The sequence below is a fragment of the Heterocephalus glaber genome, unplaced genomic scaffold (assembly GCF_053883595.1).
Source record: "Heterocephalus glaber isolate CG9 unplaced genomic scaffold, H.glaber_assembly_v1.0 deba00000331, whole genome shotgun sequence".
In the NCBI taxonomy this organism is placed as follows: Eukaryota; Metazoa; Chordata; class Mammalia; order Rodentia; family Bathyergidae; genus Heterocephalus; species Heterocephalus glaber.
Genome location: NW_028258142.1, coordinates 1,734,830 through 1,745,000, shown reverse-complemented (window position 1 = coordinate 1,745,000; position 10,171 = coordinate 1,734,830).

Here is a 10,171-nt window from a genome sequence, read left to right as displayed (position 1 = left end):
CAGGCTAGTTTATCCCCTGGGTCCTTTCCTGATGCTACAGCCTGAACACATCCTGCAGTCGGAGGAGCAAAGCACAGTGGCCTTAGCCAGGATCAGAAGCCTCCAGGAGCCAGACATCAGGTCCCAGCTGAGTGAGCTGGAGAATTCACAAGCCATCTCTCTCTAAAGCCATGTGTGACTGAACAAACCAGAGCATGCCGGGAGACTGAGCAGCCTACCTGGTGTCTGCATTGACCTGTGTGTCATTGTCTATTGCTGCATGTCCCATAAACCAGTTGGCAGGAAGCTCTCTCCCTGTCTGTCCTCATCCTTCCCTTGCGCAGTGGTTACCTTCCACTCTATCCTCCCTCGGGGGAGGGAGGAGAAAGAGCTAACTCATTACACCCTGCCTGCTGCTCTGCATTCCACCAGACCAGGATCACACCCACCTGAAACGAGCCTGGCAGACAGCAGAAAAGGGTAGCAGGAAGCTCCTTTCTCCAAACCTTACCACTGTTGTCCTAAAAAGCTAGAATTTTATGTAGAAGAGAGATATGATTCCTGCACAATCAATTTATAAAAAGCCTTTGAAGGTACACGCACACATGCACACACACACACACACACACACGTGGGTGAGACAGAATGCCTTCATCTGAGGAAGACGCACCCCAGGCCCACACTCAGGAGTGTCCCCAGTATGAGGGCTGCCACCCCCTGGCAGCCTCATCAACTTCCAGCCCAGGTTATAGCCACTGCCCAGCAGGAGCCTGGCTTTCTCTCCACTAGCTGCTCTGGACCAACAATGAAGGGGACAGAGCCATTGGCCATGCAGCCCAGAGGAGGATCACACATTAGAAAGAGAGTCTGTGACATCGCAGGGTTCTCTAATGTGCTGAGGATGATAGATGGCCACCAGGCACCTCATAGACCGATGCTGCTTCTCAAAACAGAAAGCACTGTGTGTGGCTATCAATATCGTACATTGAATTATTGGCTACTGTCCTTGGTGCCTGTATTTCAGCCAACTTGAATCCTGGAAAATAATTTTATTCAGGTGACATCTGTGATAAAGAGCCCATCAATAAATATTTTCCACCTGAGAAATGTGCTTACCCGGCTCACTGAAACAAGAGAGCCATGCTTCATTCAGCCTGCCTGGGAGTCATACAACAGAGACCCCTAGAAAATTCAGAGGAGAGCTGGTTCAAGTGTCTTCTCCACACCGAAGGCCACTGGCTCACTAAATGGTGGCTGTGTGGTCCCTTGGATTGACCACCCAATGGGGACTGACTTGAGGATGGCTCCTGGTCCATGGGGGGCATGACTAAGAGGCCGGTCCAGGACCACCTTACAGGCACGTGGAGGCCAGCACTCTCTAAGGCATGGGGGCATCCCCTGCAGCTGCCTGGCGTGTTCCTCAGGCACTGTGCTGGGGTAGTATATGCTGGGGAGTCTCCTTAGTGAGGGTCTCCTAGGCATGGGGCTTCTGCTCCAGGGGGAAGGCCAGATGGGTTGTGTCCACACTGACTCTTTGGAATTCTGAGAGAGAAACAGGGTCCACTCTGTATTGTCCAGGAGTGCCGTGGTGTCCCAGCCTTGACTCACTGCCCTCCTTTGAACTTCTTCCTCTGTCACTGGAATCAAAGCTACTGGTGTAGACTGTACAGCAACCAAGTTGAAGCAGCTAGAACCACTTCCTCTAGGGCCTTTGTGGTGACAGAGGTCACAGTAGGCCTGGAGTATGAGGTGACTTACTGGCTTTGTTGAATTGATAATTTATAAATCTGTTTATAGAACTGAATAATCCCACAACACTCTCCTGGACTTCCCTCCTTGCTGTCCCAATACCTGGGCTCTGCTCCAGCACAGGCCACCCCACATGTCAACCTTAGTCTCTACAGCTTCCCAAAGGCCTTGCCCACCCACTTGAATAGCTATCTCATTGCAGATAGCCACCGAATGGAGCCCAGCTCTCACCCAGTCACATTCCAGAGCCTCTGGCAGGTGTTTGTGGGCACTAAAAGCTAATACGTCTGGAACCAGATCTGTGATTCCCCCATGCACCCCAATCTGCTGCTTTTTGAGTCTCCCTCAAATCAGAACATAGCAGTTCTATTCTAGCTGCTCAGACCAGAGCCCTCAAAGCTTCCCCGGTTCCTTCCTTCTCTCTTTCATCACACATGATCTTGCAGTATTTGTCTTCCCAATGTGCCTACATTATGGCCAACCTCACCACTCTCTCGCCTAAAATATTCTAACCCTGTAAACCGTACTTTATCCAGCACCCAGAGCCATACTTTTAAATTGGCAATCAGCTTGCTCTGCTCCTTTACTCAGAACCCTCCAATCCCACCTAACTGTCCAGGGACAAGTCTTCATATGGCCTTTCCATATGGTCCCATTGCCCTCATGTCCTTATAATCTGCCCCACCCTGCTCCAGTGCTGTGCAGAGCCAATGTGCTGAGCTCTGCACCTGTCTTCCCTGGGCTCACAGTGTGCCCCTGCTCATTGACTTTCTATCTTCTCTGGTAAAACATAAAGTCCAAGAAGATAGGAACATGGATCCTCAGCTTCTACAATATCATCTTCATACAGTAGAAACTAAGAAATATTGTTGGGTGGATGGAAGGATGGATGGATGCATAGATGGATGGATGGAATGATGGATGGTGGATGGATGGATGGATGGATAGTGGAAGGCAGAAAGGATGAAAAGAACGGTTAGTGGGAGGTAGGAAAATCAGATGGAGGAAAGGAAAGATAGCAGAATAAATGGATAGACGGGTGGTTGCATGAAGGGAAGTGTGACCTTTAATTGTAATGTGTCAACTTGACTAGATTAAGAAATGCCTAAATTAGTAAAGCACATTTCTGAGCGTGTCTCTGGGGTGCTTCCAGAATGACTGGTAGGGAGACCAGCAAACTGAGCAGGAAGAACCCATCCCAGTAAGGAGTGGCACTAAACAAGAGACTTGTATCCTGGGTAGAATAAAAGGAAAGAAGAAGGCAGTTGGTGAAATTTGAAGAGCTCTGCTCTGTTTGAACAAGAGCATCTCTTGCTGCTGCTTGCTGCTATCACCTACTGGACATCAGACTACAGTTTCTTCAGCTTCCAATGCAGACTCAGACCAGCCACTCTCCAGGGAGCTTCCAGGCCCTTGGTCTCAGACTGGTGCCATGTCCTTCATCCCTCTTGTTCTGTGGCTTCCAGATCCTCAGGCAGAGCAGCTGTTAGGTCCTCAGCTCTCCAGTACACAGGTGATCATTGTGGACTCTTCCTCCTCTGATCCTGTAAGCCTATCCAATAAGCAAGTGTAGAAGGCACCCCCCCACACACACACACACAGAGGTAAAATTCATCTTCCACGTATCCCTTCAGCTTCATTTTTCATGGCAGTGTCTGTGAGCAATGCTGGGTCATGGAACCGTATTTTTTAACCCCAGGCTAAATTTACAGTAATTCCCCACTCGTTGAATTCCCCTAGTAAATAAGCTTATGAGCTCTATCAAGATAGCCTCTCTAGCCACCATATCTGTAGGTGGCCACCTGTCATTACAGTTACCAAGTTGCTGCACCATGAGTTCGCATGGCACACGTCACCCTCACTTGGGTAGATAGGTAGACTAGGATCTATGTACATTGCAACCAGCTTTCCTGAAAATCACCAACAAAATGTGCTTTTTGTTTTGTTTAACTTGAAATCCCTGAGATCCTCTACAGAATAGCACCAAGCCCCTATAAGACTCCATTGGCTGCTGTCCTCAAGTTGCCCACACTTTTTGTCAGACAGCATAGAGGCAGGAGGGCTGCAGTGGGCATGTCTGAGGACACCTCATAGACATTCCACAGGAATCCACCAAGTACTCACCTTGAAACAGGAGTCAGCTGTGTGGCTAGACCAAATGGCTTCCCAACTCTACCATTTCCACCACAGCGATTCTTTAATGTCCCATAAATCCTGTCAAGTAATTTGAGCTTTTATACATTGACATACATTGTGCTTCCTGAAATTGTCCATTTCAGCAAAACACCTATGAGAGGTCTGATGTGCAGCTTTCTGACAAATGTATAAAGGCCAGGGCAGAACTGGGCCAGGGAAAATCTGGCCACATCCACCAGCTGAACAGACAGCACATCAGGTTCCAGGGTGACAGGAAATAGACCTTGAGCACACCATTGTGGGGACCACACTGGCTCTGACACCAATATCCCCTAGGACTCTATAATTCCCAGAACCTGCTAACTGCTACCTGTGAAACAATTATTCTTAGGATTACAGCCCAGTATGTGGCTTTTGTCTTGTTCCCCCTTTTAACGGTGGTAAAATATATATGGCATGAAGTTTACCATTTTAACTTGCTTTTTGGCAGTACTGGAGATTGAACCCAGGGCCTACACTCTGAGCTGCATCCTTAATCCTTCTTTGTATTTGTTTCTCTTTGGTCTCTCTAAGTTACTCAAGCTTGGCTTGAACTTCAATCCTCCTAGCTCACCCTCCCGGATTTCCTATTTATAAGTGTACACTGCACTAAGTGCATTCCTGTGGTTGTGCAGCCATCACCACCACCCACCTCTGGGACAGTTTTCATTCTTCACAGTGGACCCTCTATCCCCCTTACACACCAGCCCACTGCTTGTCACAGGCATCCAGTTCTCTGAGATGCAAGCCCCAGGCACTGCAGGGAAGTGGAGCTGAGCACAGTCCCTGCGCATGTGTGAGGCATTTTCTATGTGGAGAACCCACCTCAGGGACAAGGCCTGTCCCCATGCACTCAAGCTGAGCAGGGGAGCGGACCAGGATCCTGGGCCTCGGCCCTGCACACTCACTGGTGTGGTCTCACTGCCAGGGCCTGTTCCTGACAGGAGAAAACAACGGCTGAAAGGCACTCAGCTATCTGAGAAGCAGCAAACAGAAGGAGCCCGATGTTGTCTTCACAGAACTTGGCTCGGGGGTCTGGCTGGGCCCTGGTCCTTGGTGAAGAGGGTCTCACCCTGCCTGCCTGTGGGCTGTGCATGCCTTGCTTATCTGTCTGGCCAGATCCAGCCACCAGACATCACGGGCTCAAGCCCTGCAGGTGCCCAACAGGATGGCCTCCATCACCTCTGTCCACCTCAGCAGGTACCGAGCCTCATGGTACCCAGCCTCTGTCCACCTCTGCAGGCATCCAGCCTGACGGCCTCTGTCACCGCTGTCTACCTCATCGCATCACCTCTGTGCAAGCCCAATGGCCTCCACCACCTCTCCTCAGTGTCTCCCAATCCCTGAATGCTGTGTTGCCCTTTCCGTCCCAGCTGCCCCTCATCTGTCCCTTCTGTGATGTGACCCTGAATGACATCATACTTCCATTAGATGTGGGATCTGCATTCCCTCTCTGAGCCAGGGCAGGTGTGGGGCTGCTTTGGGAACGAGTGTGAGGATGTGAAATTGGGCACCTGCAAGACCCAGGTCAAAGTAGGCCTTGAAGCTTCTGTCTGGACTTTTCAGGATGCCCCACTCCACGCAGGAAGTAGGTGTCCTGTGAGGTATCAGGCAGGGAGGTCATGTGGGGCAGTGTGTGGTCCCTACAGCCTTCCCCCTGAGAGACAACCAGCATCCTGGAGCCCCATGCTGGACGTCCAAACGCTCTAGTTCTAACCACAGCAGCTCCAGCCAACATCCAGGAGGCCTTAGCAAGAACTGCTCAGGCAACCATCCCAAATGTCTGACACAGATGATCAAACATCAAATGCAAAGGCCGTTTGTAAGCCCTGCATGTTGGAGTAATTTGTTATGCACCCACAGTGACTCAACAAGAGACTTGCTTTCTTTCGCAGGCAGTTCACATCTTGTCCCCCCCCCCTCCAACTCCCTTTATTTGGTTTTATTTTGGTTTTGGTCTGAGCAGCTAGCAGTCTCCAACTTGCGTGGGTTCATCTATCCACTGCCTGTCCTTCCTCAGCCTTTCACAGTAGTGAGCCTTCCCTTGACCCCCTGTATTCTTATCTTCATCCACCTATCTATTCACCTAGGCAATAAACCTAATAACCCTGTTCTGTAAGCCAATAGTAGTACTCTGTGATCTGTCACAATCTGGTCTCCTCCACCTCACTACCAGCCTCCTAGCTGGATTTTTCACCACAGTTTACATATTGGTCTCTGACTGAGAAATTGATTGACTTCTAGTGCACCTAATCTGTAAAAAGGGAGTGGCAAATCTGTCTTCCCCAGGACTATTTTGAATACTACATGAAATCATAGCACACAGTAAATGCCCAAAAAATTGGCTTTTCCTTGCTGTGTAGCACCTTATCAATGAGGCATAGCCAGTTGCTTGGAGATGTACTTGACCTACCTACAACACAAACTATTTTGCCTCTGCAATTTATGTTTACATCTAAGTTTACATTAAGTGCCAGAAAAGGCATACGAGTTGCATATTGAGACAGAATGGGTCTGAAGAAAAATCAGCATTATGCTTTCATCTTTCCTGGAAGTTTTAGCCAGGAAAACATGTACTCTTAACAATCATGGCAGTGGCCTGTAGGGAACACCAGCAGAATCTGGATGCTAGAGCTGAGCATGTGGTACATCCTGCTTTGAACAGCAATGTGAGTCTTGCAGAATGAGAAGCTGGGCTCTAGGAGGTCAGGAACGTCCTCAGGTCTCAATGCTAGGACTGGTAGTCCGCAGTGAGCAGAGCTTGCACATATCTGTGTGGGATTCACTTTTAACCTGTGTCCATCAAAACACTTGGTGTCATTCAAGACTCACTGAAGTTTATGCCAGTCTAAATTCAACTCAGTGTTTTCACTTTCCCATCTGTGTCTGGCTAGAATCACAAAATAGGAGCTAAGCCCATTTCTTTCTGGGCAGGCACCTACCCTCTAAAAGCAATCTTTTGAGAGAAAAACCAGGAAAGGAAGCAAAGCTTGAATCTTTGGATGTGCAGACAGCACATGGTCTCATGAGTCACTACAGACCCCTCACATGAAGCATCCCACAACTTCAGAATAATTTTGTCAGGCCAATAGGGATCCATTTCACCTCTTTTCCTGGCCTGGCCATAGAAGCTGGAAAACAAGGCAAGAACTTGTCGTTTAAAGGATATCATGTGCCCTGAATATGTTATGTTTGAGTGTCTCCGAGGACAGGGTGTGAAGGGCTCTAACTCAGAGACTGTAGGAACTAAGTGGTGGAGGTTGTAGAGACCACCCACTCCAGTTCTCTCCAGATGAGCAAGCAGAGACCTCCCAGGCTAGCCACAGAAGAGACAGTGCCAAGGTCCACTCTTATTACGTCATAAAGAACTTACTGCACAATGTAGAAAAATGTATGCATGTGTGTACCTGTATAATCACATAGTAGGTATGCAAATTACTAAGCTCTGTGTAACTGAGCTCCAACTCTTTTAGGCTGTGCACCCCCTGCAGCAAGGGGCTTTGCACCTGACTCCCTGACTTGGGGCACTGCCATCAGCGGCTCCTCATCTTCCAGGGTAGGCCTCATCCTTCACCTCTGCTGCTGCTCCCAACCTCAGATCAGCCCAGGCTTGGTGGTCTTCCAACTGGCTGAAGGGCAGGGTTCCCACACTCCTGGGTGCACCCCCTTCTGTCCATTCTGGTTGATTCTGGTGGCAGGGGGATTCCAAAGGGGCAGAGCAGAGACTTCAGGTGAACAGGCCTTGCAAGTACAGACAGGGATGTGGGAGGTCATTGCTCGCTCAACAAAAAGGAGCATCACTTCCAGATTTGTGTTATCGTCCCCAGAGTGTCGCCATGACAAGATTTGATGTAAGGGGTCTGCCTCCAGGACCTTCCACACTGCACTGAGCAAAACAGCCCCTGGTAAATGGTTCTCATTCCTCGTCTTTAAAACATGAGTTCAGTTTCCAAAATGAGTCTGTCTTCCTTTAATAAAGTGCATATTGCTGCCCACAAAGCCTTCCCACCTTTGCAACAGTCAGCAGAACTCAGGACACGCTGTTTTCCTGCAGATCCACCATTCCCAACTCACCCAAGGACAGTAAAATCAAAGAACTGTATCATATTCAGAAGATTCAGCGGGGGTGGGTCAGGATGCGGCAGTGCTTTGCTCAGGACTCATGTGCTATAAGGGAGAGGAGGAGGTGGCTCTGGCCCGGGCATCAATAACCCGCAGAGATGTCCTCCAAAGCAGTTTTAAAGGTCTCTTCCCCAAGTCGCTGAGCACAGCAGTCAGGAGAACCACCGAGCTGTCTACAGCCCTCCTTCTAGTGTGTCCCACTGTCCCTTCACCTAGAAGCCCTGGCTCAGTGCCTCTAATGGCTGTGCCCAGAATCTTGGGTGGCAAGTGGCTCTCACCTCCAGGCATCAAGGCATTTAGAAAGTTTGGTTTAGCCCATGGCAGGTGTACTGGCTGCCATGGCTGTAGTAACTCACACACACCAAGACTCAGTGCAACATAGCAACAAAACTTACTGTTTCCTGGTTCTGGGGATAAAAGCCTCAAAACCGTTTCCCAAAAGCCTGCTTCACCGGGATAAAATCAATGTTGTCAACAAGTTCTGTTGTCTTTAGGGCAGAATCTGTTTTTTTATTCTCTCTCTGTTTTACACACACACACACACACACACACACACACACGCACACACACTTGCAGACTCTCTGGCCTTATGACTCCAGTACTGCAACAGTGGCCCCAAGGACTGGACCAAGAGTTACCCACCTTCTCCACTAGCTCTGAGGCTCTCACACTTGGACCAGGCCTCCTTGCTGCCAGACTCCTGGGTGTCCAGCTGGCAGATGGCCTTTAGTGGAGCTTTTCAGCTTCCATCATCATGAGAGTCAACTCTGCTAATAAGTTCTCTATCTACAAAGAGGGAATATTTAAAAACCTTATTACAGTAAAAGCAACATTGCTGGGAATCTCTCTCAAAATACTCCCCCTCAATTTGAACCCTTTTCCTCATTCTTGTCACAGAAGCAATTTTGGAAGTCCTCTTTAGTGAGTGTCTTTATGAGACATGATCAAAAATGTGGTGAATGCTGCTGCCTAGTGCCATCCAACAGAAAAATAGGCTTGTGAAAACATTTTGGTGTGTCCTTATCCACCTTATTCATCAGATCTGGCACCATGTGACCTCTGGCCCTTCTTCAAAGTCAAAATGACTGTGAAAGGTAAATATTTCAAGGGATTCAGGACATCAAGGTAGCCATGACACCATACAACTAAATCAATGGCAATGTATCTTTTACTGTAATAATTTTTTTAAAATTTAAACAGCCCCCATATTTTTTTTATCCTACCTTGTAGCTGTCACCTGTTTATCACTCTATCTCTGATTGATTTTGCCTCTGTGGTGAATCCTGTCTAATACATTTTGGCTAAAATGCCTTTTTTTTTTAAGGCCACTTCAGGGAAGTAACTTGTTGATAACAGCAGATTCCTCAAGACCCTCACAGCTGCACCCCAAGCCTCTGCAGAAATATATGGCTATATGTGGCTAACTGTGGTAAAAACTCACCAAACATGAGCCATCAAAAACACTGGCCTGGTAACTGGTCTACGTTCTTCTACCGGCGCTAAAAAATTTTTAAAGAGGGCTTCTTTGAGCTGTCCTTGTCAACGTCATCTCTAGCAAAGAAAGTACAGTCATGGACCATGAAGTGTCCCTGAGTGAGTAGAAACTGGTCATCAGCTCCCCTTGTCTCTAGATGCGGGTGCCACAGTGGAGCAGGAAGATGCGGAGGTCTCTGCATAGTCAGGCTCACCCAATCCCTCTCCATCTCCAAGGCCACCACCAAGATTATTATTATCATGTTCACCGAGTAAGTTCTACAAACACACAGTATCAAAGGGCACCAGTACACAAGGTGGAAAGGGAGTTTTCTCCCACCCACCAGAGCAAGGCTGGAAGTAACCACCACAACCAGTTTATCAATAATACTTTAAGAATATGCATGAAATGTGTTTTGAATGAAATAGCGTATTTCATTTTACACATGTAGTTTGCTTTTCATTCTTAGAAATATTTCCTAGGAATGTGTGCTGAACTACTTCAGATTTTTTACAGCTGTAATGGTTACCCATAGAAGGAATGTCCTGTGAATTACTTAGACCCCTCTTCTTGGACATTTACGTCGGCTTAATCACTTGCAATTAAAAACAATGGTGCAATGCATGTCCACATACACCATTTCATATATGTTCAAATATGTGTGTATCATAA